General features: G+C 38.0%; 1 pseudogene; it reads left to right on the top strand.

Annotated features, from left to right (window-relative positions):
- Positions 1-8,317: 8,317 nt before the first annotated feature.
- On the top strand, positions 8,318-9,523 carry LOC114690127 (annotated as a pseudogene).
- The last annotated feature ends 3,214 nt before the right edge of the window (positions 9,524-12,737 follow it).

The raw sequence follows: 12,737 nt of genomic DNA, 5'->3' as shown, positions 1-12,737 counted from the left end.
ACAATCTCTAAGATTACATCAACAGGATCATTGTTTTTCCTTTATTTCTTAAGCTTTCAGAAAAGCACAGGGGTTCTAAGGAGCCAGAGAAAGTGACTATGGGAGACTGTTTCTGCCAGCATCCCCATTGTGCTGAGAGATCACCATAGCTCTTAGTTGGACGTCATGTATACATGCAGTTACATCTCCACACCCCTCACTGTCTTCCCTGCCACTCCCCTTTACATACTCCTATCTCTATCAGGCCTAGGAATAGGCTCTAATTTCCCATTGTCATTATTTTAGACACATTACAATGTTATTGGTAGTTTCTGTAACTATGCTTTTACCTTTCTAAAGTTCTCTGTTAATTTTTTTTTTGGCTATTTCATACAAGTATGTCTGGAATGATTTCTGGATGTATGGCTCAAATTATGTGGATACTGATGTCATGTAAGTAGGGGAAGAGCAGAGGCTAACTTGGGATGTACTAATTTTAAAATGTCTCTAACATTTGAGTAGATATGCAGATATAATCTGAAATCTGGGTTGAAGGAAGAACCTCAGAAATGGTATACAGACACCATATGACAAAACCATGATTCACATAGATAGTATCCATGGCCTAGAAGGGCAGCAGAAATGGATGACAGCTCATAGATATCCAGTGTTTTCAAAGTCAAATACACTTCCTTGGCAAAGGCAAGGAGGTCAGCTCTGCTAAGAACTTGTAGTGAGTATGGTTGCATTTTCTAAGCTGAAGACTATGGCATCTACTGGCCTTTTACTAGGTCAGGCTTACAGCTGTGTCTGAGCCTTCACATTTGAATCATTCTCCTTCCTACCTACCTTTGGTATCCCTAATACAGACCCCATTATTTCTTGGTCCCCTTCTCTAGTTCATACTTGTCCCCTAGAAGAAGAATTTTCTTCTATTCTGGACTATCCCTTGCAGCTTTCCACTGGCACTCTTTTCCTCCTGCTATCAGTTAATAGATTTAGATGGACCATTAAGCCCAAAGTAGTACAAATCATTAGTCACTGAAAAAATGCATTCCACAACTTCCCTAGAGGGAGAATATTTGCATCTTCTCCTTTAGTGAAGCAAAGGAGGAGAAGAGAAGCAGAATTTTTACATCACTAAAGGCCTTAATGATTTTAAAGGAAAATAGAAGACGATATCTCAATCCTTAAGCTTTTGTAATATAATGGTTCTGCAGAAGGTACGACAGGATATGAAAACAAACACAATAAAATTGTAGCAAGGACAATTTAATGTATAAGTACCAACCCAAGAAAGAAAATTAAAATCATTTATTGGCGCAGTTGAATCAAGATTTTTAAGTAAGAAGAAATTGCAGGGTGGGAATTGATGGGAATAATGTGAATTACTAGGAAAAAGGCAGCCAGGCAGGTGCCCCATACGCCACCACACATGCCACACATGCTGTACTCAGCATTCAGACAGTCCAGGTAGGTATCCTTCAAAGGATAATTGTCTCTGAGTGTGGGGGGCCAAGGTTAGAAGGAAGGAAAGCTGGCTAACCTTTGTGGTAGAGATAATAAGTGTCTGAATGTAGAGACAAAAACAACAAAAATAAGTGTGTTTAGATTATCTAATTAGTTGTGTTCTTGGTATAATGACAGGCATGATGCAGTAGAAACAATAAACAAAGCTGAGTATTTATATATGAGACTCAGAATTTAGGATAGTCACCATATTTCTACCATCATCAGTAACTACTGCTCAAATTTAACAAACAATTCTGAGAGTCTCTGTCATGACCAACAAGTATAGAAACTGTCATAGCTTTCCTTCCTCAGTTCTGAAGGAAAGCTTTGTTGCTCTAAGAAGGATGGTAAGGAAATATGACAGTTCCCAAAGCTAGGACTGGGAAGATCCAATCAGGTTCACACCTTGTCAATAAGAATTATTTCTAACCAGAAACTATAGAAAGCCCAGGACAGTTTATAGAGCTCTTAGCAGAGGATATGTTTGTTATACAAAGATGAAGATGTGGCATGTCAAGAGTGCCTAAAGAACATGCAGGACCAGAATGCTCCAGACCAAAGCAGCTGCCCTGACTCAGGACAGCTAGTGGATTGATATCTGCAAAAAAAAGTGTTGGGAGGTGTCTCTCTGGTCACCAATATTACATCACAATATTTAATTGCTTATAAAATTGCCATCCAATTTTAATGTCAAAATTCTTTCACATGTCCATAAAGCCTAAGTATTTCTCAAATAAATAGCAAAACTGAGTAAGGAAAACATTGACCTGAATTTGGATGCTATGAAAAGATTTCAGTGCACAAAAGCGATGTGGAAATGGCCTTGCATTGACATAAGCATCTATGATGAGCAGGTGAGCACCTCTATTAATTGTAATTTTGAAACTCGCTTTTACTCTGCAAATAAATCATCTAGAAAGTGTGTTTTCCTTTGACTAAAGCAAAATGAAGGTAGAAGTAAACACATTCTGCCAAAAAATGGAACAAACTAATTTCTAGTTTCTCTGACTATTGAATTACAGATATTAGCAACAGAAACACATATAAGAGAAATGAACCTGTCAGTCAGAAAAGAATGGGAAAATAAGTAGATAGTTTAATAAAAATACAAAGGGGAATTGCAAATATATTAAATTTATAGTACTGTGTATCATAAACACGCTGAGCAACAAATAGGTTACCAATCTTCAAAGTCTACCTGAGTAGCTAGAATAGGACCCCCAGGTATGGTAGTCATATTCAAAACCAACCTTGAGTATAATTAAAGAAGAAAATTAATAAGTAAAGTTGACTATACTGATAACATTAAATGAGTTGTCATTAACTGGCTTACTTAAGGAAATAAATGTAAGATTTATGTTAAGATATGCTACAATTCAAGAAAACCATTCAACATGTTCATGATAATTACTATGCTTTACAGTATCCTAAATTTGGAACCCATTCTATTTGTATCAAATGTATTCCACAGAGATTTTAAGGATTGAGACAATATTTGTCAATGAGAAATTAGAGGACAACTTGAGAAGAATAACCTAAAAGACAAGTGACAGCAATGAAGTGTTTACTCATTAGTGCATCTGTGCAAACTACATGCCATAGACCCTGGCAGTGGCTGGCAAACCCCATTTGTGGCCCTCCCATAAAACACAATTTCTTTGGTGCGAAACAAACACCTCAGACAATGAGTCACTGCACATACAGATTTATGGTCAAATAATCTGAGGCAAATATGGATGTGATGTGTAACTTAAATGAATTAATTGACATATTACTTGTAGATCTTTACAGAGCTTCCAACATGTGCCATCTTGCTATGCTTAAAATGGCACAGAGGGTAACCAATGATAATAGAAATACCTGTAATGTTTCAGGGTTTATGGGACCTCACTGGCAACAACTCCAAAGTAAACAACCTACTCTTGGTATTAGGCATTTTTTTCTTAGTCTATGGTGTCTAGTAAGGCATTGTTGTCCTGTTATAGGATAATGAAAGACACTATGTAACTGAGTCATAAAACATGGAACAATCAAGCTCATAATTAACTGGATGTTTTATACTTTCTGGCTAGCTTTCATAGTTCTGGAAGGTGCTATACACACTACAAAAGGATAAAAACAATCATTAGTTATACCCAGTTGCATCCTCTGTGAGGAACAATAATGGCTATGCTAGCAAGACACACCCAATGGTACAATAGTGGCACAAACACTTAAGGAGTGACCAACCAACCACTTTCTGAGTAGAATGAATTCTCATGCTACAAGATGAAACCCTAATGTTGCACTATTATCTTGTGGAAAAAAACTATAGCTAGATAGGTCATAGGTCCTATGGGAGAACTACCATTATTTTCAGGTATATACATAGTATTGAATCAACTCCCAATGAACTATCATTATACATATAGATCAATATACATATCAACTCTCTTCTAAAACATTCCATTTATAGTATATGGTGCTTAACACAGAGACTCACAACTGGTCAAAGTGAAGAGAAGAGACTGAAAAAATTTCTGTACTAAATTCAACATATATACCATACCCCTGTTGTGGAATAGGATATTTGTTTAACTATGTAAAGATGTGTTGCATTTGTTTATGCTGCATTTGTTTAACTCTGTAACGATATGTTGCTTTTTTCATGCTGTATATGTTTAACTATGTAAGGATGTGTTGTTGATTTACCTTGTCTGCCTAAGGTACCTGAATAGTGTAATAAAAGCTGAATGGCCAATGGCTAGGTGGAGGAGGGGCTGGTGGACAAAGAGAAAAGAGGAGCCAGCCAGCCAGGGGCCAGCCAGATATGGGCCAGCTGGGGGCCAGCAAACCAGACAGAGGAAGTAGGAAAGAAGGATGGATAGCACAAACATGAGGTAAATGAACCTTGGGGCAGCATATTGACTAATAGAAATGGGTTAATTTGAGTTTACAAAAAAAAAAAAGCTAGAAATAAGCTTAAGCTAAGGCTGAGCATTCATTATTAATAATAAGTCTCCATGTCATGATTTGGGAGCTGGCAGTCCAAGAAAGCCTACTACATACCCTCTCCTCCCAAGGCTCAGAGATCACTGGGGAAAATGAGTAGGAAGAGTGGAAGAGCCAGAGGCAGTTAATGAACACAGGGAAAGAGTGTCTTCTGGACACAGCAGGTCAGCTGCACATGTGAGCTCAGAGTGGTTAGGGCCGCACTGAGACAATCTGTGCAAGCCCAAGCCAGACCAAATTCCAGTGTGCAGTGGGGAGCTGGGTAAGAAGTCCCACTCACACTCATGAAGCAAGTGGAAATTGTTAGCTGTCCAGAGAAGAAGAGGCAGATTTCTTAAAGAGTGTAGACCCTGGTGAGTTAATGATGTGCCTGTGGAAGACCATACATCCAAGAATATTTGGAACAGTTCATATTTGTCTTGATGGGGAAAACATGTAGGTAGGCAAACAAGGTTTTTCCTGTGAATATTTGAAATGGATGACTGTGTACAAAACATACATGAAACTCTTAAATAACTAATAAAACCAGGAGTGACAGAGCTACACAGTCTCTCCTGACCATTTTTAAACATTAGCCTCTTTATACATTTGCCACTAATTTTCTGGGAAAGTATTCATGTTTTATAATGGGCCCTACACTCTTTTCTTGACAATATTTTGGGAAATTATACTGTAGAAAGGGTACAGGCAACCAAAAACAAATGAAGAAAAGAAAATGTACAAACCAATAAGTTTGGGAGTTTACAAAGATCCAGCCTCAATATAGAGAAATGAAAACAATATTTGTTTGTGCTTATGTATAACACACCATGTGAGGAAATAAAGAAGACAAGTCTAGAAGGAAAATATAAGTAGTGTAGGGACCACATAAGGTGTGGCCAAGGGTAATATTAAGACTCACAGCCTTTTCTCATCTTCATTTCCAAGCCTATCAAATACTTAACATCTCTTTTAAATGCTGGACACTCTGCCATAGAAACCACAGTTTCTGCCCCCCAAAGGAGCTAATAATCTATTTGGGGAGAAATACAAGAAATTCAGTAAATATGTCCAGTGGGATAATTTGGCTAAACACAGGATCCTGAGGAAGTAATTAGAAGAAGGTATAAACTTGTCTGGGAACAGGTGGGAATTGAGAATTTTATTCAAGGAAGGTTTTCTAAATAAGCTGTCATAGAGTAAGTTGAGTCCTGGGGGAATGAGTGTGAAGCAGTAGGAACCATTTCAGCAAGATTTACAGGATTTCAGTATTTATATATGAAAACATGGGCAACTGAAGAGAGGCCCACACTTACTAAAACACTAGCACACAAATAAGTGGGAAAACTTAAAATGATCCACCTACATTGAAAAACAAAATATATTTTGCCTAAATATTAGAGGATATATTTAGTCCAGACATGTCAATTGAAGAATTTCAAATCTTTGATCATGAAATTACTTAAAACTCTATTTGCCTATTTCATGATGATGAAACCAAGAAGAGTTGGCCAGGGGATGTAAATACAACTGTCCTTACCAGAGTTTATAGTCAGACTTTCTGTGCTGTATCCTGATGATGAGAGGTGTTGAGTCATTGAAGAAGTATCTAAAAGAGATTAATATAATCATCAGGAGAATAGGTTGAACCTGCTGTTATAAAGTATCCACTGCTCTTTTTCCTTCCCCCATACTTGGCTGTTGGGTCATCTCTGTTTTTATACTATAAATTAACATGAGATATTAGCCAGATGTAGCTGCCAGAGTATCAGCTACATACTCCTCTTTCTTTTGTAAATTAACCAGGTTTGGATAGTCTGTTTTGAAAACAGAAAATTAATAAGACATATGGGATGTTTACTTCACCTTTAAAAAGAGCATGAGATAAAATATAGTAGTTAATGCTTTATATGATAATTTTTCATATATATACTTATGAAAATTTGAAGAAGTAAGAGAGCAGAAAGCATACATATAATTTGAACAAAGAAACAAAATTTGTAAAGAAATAGCAAGATAATAGGATTTTTTTCTAGGCACAATAAATTATAGCTTTGGGCCTAGGGGAATACTATTGTTCTACTAAAGGAGCATAGCAATAAAATGACTCCTAATGACATTCTGCTATACCTGTAAGTCAGTTCCTCTCTCATCTGTCATCAGAGAAGCTTCCTCTTGCTAGAGATGGGAACTAACACAGAGATCCAGAACTGGACAATGTGAAGAGAGTGAGAGACTTTGGAACACACTCAATCCTAACTGGGATGTCTCCATCGAATACCTCCCCTCCGGGCTCAAAGAGTTATGCAGAAAAGGAGGCAGGAAGATTCTTAGAGCCAGAGCAGATGGATGACAACAAAGAAACATTGTCTTCCAGACAAAGAAGGACTGGCACACATATGAACTCATGGAGCCCGTGACAGCATGCACAGGAACCAGGAACATGGGGTCCTGGTGCTGAGAGCAGGGAGTGGACACAGGTTCCCACCCCTAACCCAGAAACTATCTCAAATCAGCAATTGCTTGCAAGGGAAAAATTAGTTTCCTCCAATGGGGTCTCACAGAGTATATTAACTACAGTTAAAAGTAGGGCCCACACCCTGCAGTAGAAGCCTAACACTTAACAAATTCAATAGTATTTTTGTAGATGTTTTGTCTCACATTGCTTTGTTTGGGCATTTTTTTTTGTTTGTTTGTTTTGTTTTGCTGTTTTTTTTTTCTTTATGGTTTCCACAGTTTTGGATATTCATGTGTTTGGTGTGTGTTGTCTTTGTTTTGGTTTTTAATTCTAGTTTTGTTTGTTCTTTATCTTCTAAAGAGAAAGGAAGGAAGGAAGGAAGGAAAGGAGTAGAATCGAGTGGGTAAGAAGATGGGGAGTATTTGGAGGAGTTGAGAGAGAGAGGAGACAGAGATCAGAATACATTGTGTGAAAAATTTATTTTCAACAAAATATATGTATTAATAACATAGACAGTGATCAGGAGATTTGTGGGAGGAAAATAATGAAATACAGGGCTTGTGTTAGTTTGTTTCTGCAGGTTCATTTTTGCTGATTTTCAGCCTTTGGTGGTAAGGTGTCCTTCTCTTTCTCATATATAAAGAACCTTTCTCTTGAGGGTTTGGAGGTCAGTTGTTATCCAGAGTAGAGCAGGTTAGAGGCCTTCCCTATACCTGCTTTTTCTCAGCTGTTTACAGCTAAAAATAAACAAAATGCCCCAACAGACAATTTTGGATTGACAAGTCATAAACCCTTTTAGTATATCAAATACTTTCTAATTACTTAGGGAACATTATCATCTCAGGCCTAGAAACTGAAATTTTTCAGAAAAAAAATACATATAAAATTTGTAGAAATAATCACAGAATCAATTAAACAAAAACAGGATGCAATAAACATATCCCAAGTCAACCTTGTGACATAAATATTACAACTACATGGCCTGCAGCCTGAGTTAATATTGTCATTGAGGCTTGTGACAAAGGCTATCTTTACAATCAATGCTTCTTGTTCATCAGCAAGTGAGGCTTCATGAATGTTTATGAAGAGTATTGTAGCCCAATGTCTGATGTCATTATTTCTAAAACATGTGCATAGATTGTAGATTGTCTTTTTCATATTGAATAAGTCTTTCAGATGTTTTGTTAACTTTGTGTATGATATAAAACTATGTTATATTTTAATAGCTGAATATATAGACAAATACACCCAATTATACAATGAAATGAGCTTTGTATTAGTCAATCATCTGTGAAAATCATCTTTCTTTAAAATAGTATTAAAACAAACCACAGACCACTGGAAGTGAGGAAGGTGCTATGTAAACACTGAGGCACCAAGACGCTTGTGGCTCCTAAAATGCCAGATTACCTAGGTGCCAACCAGAAGACAACCAAAGAGGGACCATAAGCCCATCTGTGCTCTGGATGAGGGGGCTATTGCCTTGTTGAAAATATAAGGTCAGAGTACTTACTCTAGGCAAATCAAACAGGTTGAGGATGGCATTCAACAAGCTTAGCTCACTAGTAGTAGAATCTGATGCTGGTAGTAGAATCTGATGCTGGCCTGGTACCACCTGTCTTCTGAGATTTGGTTGCAGATGAACAAAACTTCAGAGGGAACAAGTTTTACAGGTTGTGAAGTGTATGAAGATAATCAATGCTGATTCATAGGACCCCAAATACATTATCAATGTGAAGCAGTACAGTTTGCCAAGTTTGTGGTGGATATCAGTAATTGGATAACAGCTACTGATCATTAAAGAAGGGATGAGAGTTGGTATGGACAGAAATAAATATCAAATTCACATTCTACTACCTCTTAAGGTTTACCCAAAAGTTACTATGATGCAGGTAAAGGAAAAACCAGATGTCATAGGCAAGCAATTGGGAGCTGAAAGAAACAGTCTGAGAAATTGGAGGAAGTAGATGAAATTCCTCTACTACTTCTAGATAGGTTTGTTAGTTATGGAATTGAGCCTCTGAAGGATGTGCTGCTGTTTGTTCCCTCCAGACATAGGCAAGACACCGTGCTAATTCAGTTGCTGACAGAGATGACGCTTTCTGCATTAGAGTTCTGTGTCTGAGCTCATAGAGAAATACCGTGAGGGGGATCAAATGTTTGTGAGCTTTTAACGTGGCCAACAAACTAACCCTGCTTCTGTGAGTGTGAAACTGATGGTACTGAAGGGGTGTGGTTTGATGGCTATACTGTGGGGCACAATGAAGTGCAGAGAACGACGTTGGAACTGATGAGTTAGCTGGATGCTTTTGATCCTTGAGGCAACATCAAAGACTAGATGGCCACTAACCAACCTGGTATTTTGGATCCAGCACTGATGAGGCCCACAAGATTGGATAGAATAAATTTAGCTTACCTGATTTAGAGGGTCCAATCCACATCTTTAAGATTCATGCGCACTCAATGAATGTTGAAAGATACACTAGATTTGAGTTGTTAGCACAACTGTGTCCAAATAACATTGGTGTGAAGATTTTTTTCACAGATACTGGTATGTTTGCAATCCTAGAGTGGCAAAAGTATTCTAGAGTAGGGTTTCCTTAAATCCATAATTCACCAAGTCTCGTGCCAAATTCTTCACTACTCCACTATACATGGCATAAAACTGAACCCCAGAGACTGTGAGTGAAAAACTTCCTCTGTTGAAATTCTGCATTCGCCGGGCGATGGTGGCGCACGCCTTTAATCCCAGCACTCGGGAGGCAGAGGCAGGCGGATCTCTGTGAGTTCGAGGCCAGCCTGGGCTACCAAGTGAGTTCCAGGAAAGGCGCAAAGCTACACAGAGAAACCCTGTCTCGAAAAACCAAAAAAAAAAAAAAAAAAAAAAAAAAAAAAGAAATTCTGCATTTGCATAACTTTTTGCCACCTCACAAAAATACAGGGTTTTAAAACTTAAAACAAGCAAACAGATAAATAAACAACAGTAGAATCCACAATAATTTTTTCAAATACTGAGTATTTGGTACCAATAGCATAACAGTACAGATAAAAAGAACTTGAGTATCGATGAAACTGCACCTCCCTTACTTTTAAAGCAAATTATTTAGAGCTTTTGTGTCCTCAGTTTCCTTTTCTGTAGAATGAAAACAATAATAATTTTCAACATTGCAAGATGAATTGAAAAGCATCTAATGTGGTTAAGCTGCAAATGCTGCCAGACATTAATAGTACAGTGTTCAATAAAATTGACTGCACTTGCATTGGCACTGTTTAAAAATTTTAGCATTCATGATCAAGTTTCAAATGATTAAATCTATCTTAAGATGTTTAAGTTTTTAACTCACCAATTTGAAAGTAGATATTTTTCTGTAAAATCAGAAAAAAAATTGAAGCCAATACAATTACATAATTAATTATATATTCAGTTAGCCATTTGTGAAGACACTACAGTAAGCAAGATTGTAAGATGAATTGCTAAACAGTCTTATTAATAAAAAAAACCTGGAGCTAGATATTGGGGTAAAAACTGAGAGATTAGAAAAGCAGAAAGAAGCCAGCCTCGTTCTTACCACTTGGAAATCCTCAGCCAAAGAGACCTACTTCCTGTATACCCATGCCTATATGCCTTCCTGTTCTGCATCTCACTTCCTCTCTCCACCCATCTATATCACTTCCTGTCTGTCTGTACAGACCTACAAACCTGTATGGTTAGTGCTGGGATTAAAGGTGTGTGTCACCATGCCTGGCTCTGTTTCCTGATGTGGCCTTGAAATCACAGAGATTCGAATGGATCTCTGCCTCCTGAATGCTATAATAAAAGATGTGTGCTACCATTGCCTGACTTCTATGTTTAATACAGTGGCCAGCTTTTTCCTCTGATTCTCAGATAAAGTTTATCAGTGTGCACAATATTGGGAGACACAATATATCACCACACAAGATTCATGCTGAAAAGAACTAAAGTTAAAGTGTGTGTGTGTGTATGTGTGTGTGTGTGTGTGTGTGTGTGAGAGAGAGAGAGAGAGAGAGAGAGAGAGAGAGAGAGAGAGAGAGAGAGATTTCCTTAAACAAAATTTTAAAATGGGAATGCTGAAGCTATGGTGAGCCCCTTGAGGAGTTTTCAGTACACAGCTGACAGTTGTATGCTACAGATTCATTGTTCTAGGTGAAGTAAAGTAGTCCCTTATTGAATCGTGGAACTTGGTTTCTGTCTTGAAGGAATAATTACAGTATAATAATGGGATCACTAAGAAATATATGAAAGTAAAATACATGTCTTTACCATAATACTGGATATGATGAAGTAAAGAAAGTCAGCAGACCCATCTCATCAAAGCCACTTGAAAGTGCTAATGTCTTCCAAATGTCAAAACAGCATGATTTAGTTAAAAAAAATAGAATTAACAAAACACATGTGATACATTTTTAATAGACTAAAGTTTTCATTTAAAGCCAGTTCATTTGAGGCTAAAAGGATTCTCAAGGCCTGACCCCATTGTGTCCCTGTCACCCAGACCAATTCCTTGCCACAAGTGCAGCACAAAACAGGGCTGACTGCAGCACTGAGAAGCAGTCTTGCTTGTAGATCAGTGTGCTATAATTTCCATTTATTAACAGAGTCTCTTTAAGACATGATCTCACTAGGTAGCCCAGGCAGGCCTTAAAATTTTGCCACAGGAGAACTGGGATGACAGTCTTGCATCACCACACCCTGCTGTTTTATCTTTTTAGTGTGTGTGTGTGTGTGTGCGTGTGTGTGCATGTGTGTGTGTGTGTGTGTGTGTGTGCATGTGTGTGTGTACACAGAAGTGCACATGTAGGGTGTGCCGTGTGTTCAATAGAGCCTAATGACCTCCTTTATTACCCTGCACCTTATTTTTTGAGACAGAATCTTTCACTGAACGGTGGAGTTTGCCACTTCAATGAGTCCCCAGGATCTTCCTGTATCTACTCCCTTCCATCACTAGGGCTACAAGTGCATGCCATAATTTCCTGCTTTTACATGGGTGTCTGTGATCCAGACTCAGGACCTCATGCTTGCACAGCAAGTCATTTACCCATTGAATCATTTCCCCAGCCCCTGGATTGTTATGGTAAAAAAGACTTAACATTTCTATCTTTGAATCTTCTTGTGTTATTTAATGATGCAATGGACTATATGAGCCTGACGCGGCCTCATGATTCTGCTTCCTAGCTGCCTCCCTCGCATGGATTCTATACTTCTAACTCTCTCGTCTTGGGAACCTGAGTATTCCATGATATTTCAATGATGGTCCTGTACCTGTTGTATGCCTATGTGCAGGAAAAATGGGGATTATATTTTTATAGAAAAAAAATTGATGTTTGAGTGACTTGGAGGCAGCTCTCTTTGTTGAAGGCAGTGATCAACATGGCATATTCAAGGGTGACTACTAAACTTCCTACTCACAGGGAAAGCAGGTACTCATCATGTCCATGAACAGAGCCTACAATAGCTGCCTACTGTGAGCTATGGAAATGCTGTCTTGGGAAAGAGATATATCATAAAAATAGAATTCACATTGCCTGTGGGAAATGATATTACAAAGCAAGAAAACTGCCTAAGACAGATCACAAAGAGAAAAAAAATGAATAAAATGGGGTCATGTGTACCTTTTATTTACAGTTCACACATTGTATAAACAGCCTTGTTGTGGTGATTTGAAAGAAAATGGCCTCCATAGGGACTGACACTATTAGGAGGTATTGCTTTGTTGGAGTATGTGTGACCTTGCTGGAGGAGCTGTACCACTGTGGGCATAGGCTTTGAGGTCTTCTATGCTCAAACTAAGCCCAGTAT

This window comes from Peromyscus leucopus, chromosome 5 (assembly GCF_004664715.2).
Source record: "Peromyscus leucopus breed LL Stock chromosome 5, UCI_PerLeu_2.1, whole genome shotgun sequence".
NCBI classification, from domain to species: Eukaryota; Metazoa; Chordata; class Mammalia; order Rodentia; family Cricetidae; genus Peromyscus; species Peromyscus leucopus.
Note: the sequence above shows the minus strand (reverse complement) of the source record. Positions and strands in the feature narration are given on the sequence as shown.